Raw genomic sequence first — 3,123 nt, 5'->3', positions numbered from 1 at the left:
TAATAATAGTTCAACTAAATCCATATTATGCAAAGAAACAAGTTTACGACTCATAAAAACAACTACCTAAATATGTCCTAAAAATTTGAAAACATAAGTTGTAGTTGATAATTACACAAAAATTTCCGTAAATCCATGAATTCGTGTCCAATTAGTCAATCCTAAAGATTGTAACTAGTATATAGTAATTGAAGCTCCACATGAAGTAATTTAAAGTTCCCCTTACCTAACTAAAGTTTATCTCATCTTTAATGAAGCATGAATTGCACTTAAGTTCATGAAATGCTTATAGACTCCAACTCTGAGTACTATTAATGCAATTATGTTTCATATGAGTTTGTCATAAATGAAACTAAGGTGCATTCAATACAACTTTATTTTCTTGTCATACGAGGCAAAATAGAAAAATTAAATTAAACAAACTGATTAACTGAACCGAATCAATCCAACCAAAATTGATTAGTTTGTTTCTTTTGTTGGGTTGTTGGTTTATTTGATAACCCTTGTATATTATAACAATTCAACTTTTCGCTTTATAGCCCTCCAACTACTAAGAGAAAAATATATTTGAGTAGAAGCTAAAAATATTTGGTGTTCAAGAAAAGACATTTGGTTTAGTGGTATGATTCTCACTTGGGTTGCAAGAGGTTTTGAGTTCAGTTCTTGAAATGCCCCTATGTCTAAGTCTTTTTTTATCTAAGGACTTCATATTCGAAATCAACTTAACTTCATATTCGACATTTTATACTTACCATCATGCTCTTAATACTCATAGTCTTTCTTAACATCCCATCCCAAGGCTTTATTCTCCAAGACAAATTCTACATCGGAGGACTTCATGTGTTTCCTGCAATACAACAAAATACGACCTTAATACCTAGGCCTAAGGCTTCATACATACGTTTCAAGTGGTATAACAAGGGCATTTGGTCTAGTGGTATGAAAGTTGAGATTGTAGTATGAAAGACATTTACCAAGTAAATAAATACATTAAAATAACACAAGTGACACATATGTAAACTATGTTATTAATATTTTATTTCTATTACATCTTTCCTTATTTATGAAATAATGAGCGGAGATATTTTTCATTTTCACAATTACTGATGACGGGAGGTTTAGGATTTTTTTAATGTAAGAATCGTGGGGATGTAGCTCAGATGGTAGAGCGCTCGCTTCCGATGTGGAAAGTACGAAGATCGATACCTTGCATCTCCAAATGAATCGATCACTAAAGTTATGAAATAATGAGCGGAGATATTTTTTCATTATCACTAAATATATTATTCAATCTTTTCTTATTTATGAAATAATGAGCGTAGATATTTTTTCATTTTTACAATTATTGATGACGGGAGGTTTAGGGTTTTCTGATGTAAGAATCGCTTTGCATGCGAGAGGTATGTAAGAATCGCTTTCTGATGTAAGAATCGTGGGGATGTAGCTTAGATGGTAGAGCACTCGCTTTGCATGAGTAGCGATATTTTTTCATTTTCACTATTATTCATGATGAGACGTTTAGGGTTTTGTGACGTAAAAATTGTGGAGATGTAGCTTAGATGGTAGAGCGCTCGCTTTGCATGCGAGTTGTACGGGGATTGATAACCCGCATCTCGAAAAGAAAGTATTTAATTTGTTATTATATTTTTTCATTTTTACAATTATCGATGCCCCGCATCACCAAACCAAACTATTTGTTGTTAATATTTGATATTTTTTTATTTTCACTATTATTGATGATGGGACATTTAGGGTTTTATGATGTAAAAATTATGGGGATGTAGCTCAGATGGTAGAGTGCTCGCTTTGCATGCGAGAGGTACGGGGATCGATACCTCGTATCTCCAAAAATAATAAGACTATCTATTATTAAAAATATATTCTTTCTTTTCAATTTTTCCTTATTCATGACATGTTGGGTAGCAATATTTCTTCATTTTCACTATTATTGATGACGGAAAATTTAGAGTTTTGTGATGTAATGATTGTGGGGATGTAGCTCAGATGGTAGAGCGCTCGCTTAGCATGCGAGAGGTACGGGGATCGATACCCCGCATCTCCAAAAGAGAGAAATTATTTTTTTAAGTATGAGTTAATTGAACATGTTATGTATAAGGATTATTATATTATTATGGCTATGCGGACACAAGCACATATAGAGAGAGGACTTTTAATAGAGTAATGTCCCACAAGCACATATAGAGAGAGGACTTTTAATAGATAAAAGAGAGTAATGTCCCATAAAAGAGAGTAATGTCCCATAAAAGAGAGTAATGTCCCACAAACACATACAGAGAGAGGACTTATTGTAGCGTCCGATGCATATGACGGAACTTCTTCATAATTGCAATATCTGACCAATGAATATTATTGTCATTTATAGCTTCTATCACAATAATATAAAATTTGGGGTCAAAGCCTATATGAGACTGAAAAGACCATTCACCACACGCTTGTAAATTAAATTATATCTACCACCTCTGAAATTTTCCACGGCAAACCTTCCAACAGCTTGCACTTCTTCATCATTGACATCCTTAATTGAAACTAGATTTTATGGCAAATCTTCTCAACGACTCACTTTGGAACACTTTTATAGATAGTTTCAACAAACATACATTGCTCGTGAATACTTTGGAGTTCAATATTTATAGTTGGAGAACGCTATTCAAATTGATATGGTCGAATCTTACAACAAAGTCTAATTGAGCCTCCCTCTATTAGGAGATAGCTTCGAATTAAATTCTTTAGTTTGGACAATGGTTGCATTGTTTTAGTCAAACAATCAAGACTAATGTATTACCAATAGTATAAACATTTTGTACGTGTATTTTCTTACACATTAACAATTGTATACAAATAATAATTAAATTTATGAGTAAAAGTTTGGATGGAGTTTTATTAAATAGGTAATCTTAAATTATATCTAAAAATATATAAGATTTTTTTTTTCTTTTTATATACATGGAGAAGAAAACAAAGATTGAAGAAGATGTCATTCATGCCATGTTTTAATATTTATTCTTTCTTATTTGATTATTTTCTCTCAAATATGGTTCGTTATTTGATTATTTTCTCTTGAGTGAATTTTGAGTGAAACACATTCTCTACCCAAGTAATTGC

General features: G+C 32.0%; 1 non-coding gene across 1 annotated transcript; it reads left to right on the top strand.

The window, feature by feature from the left end:
• Positions 1 to 1,989: 1,989 nt before the first annotated feature.
• On the top strand, positions 1,990 to 2,062 carry TRNAA-AGC (transfer RNA alanine (anticodon AGC)). The gene has a single exon. It is a non-coding gene; the product is annotated as a tRNA-Ala (tRNA).
• Positions 2,063 to 3,123: the final 1,061 nt, after the last annotated feature.

This window comes from Cucurbita pepo, chromosome 16 (genome assembly GCF_057944985.1).
Source record: "Cucurbita pepo subsp. pepo isolate OVF chromosome 16, ASM5794498v1, whole genome shotgun sequence".
NCBI lineage: Eukaryota > Viridiplantae > Streptophyta > Magnoliopsida > Cucurbitales > Cucurbitaceae > Cucurbita > Cucurbita pepo.
Note: the sequence above shows the minus strand (reverse complement) of the source record. Positions and strands in the feature narration are given on the sequence as shown.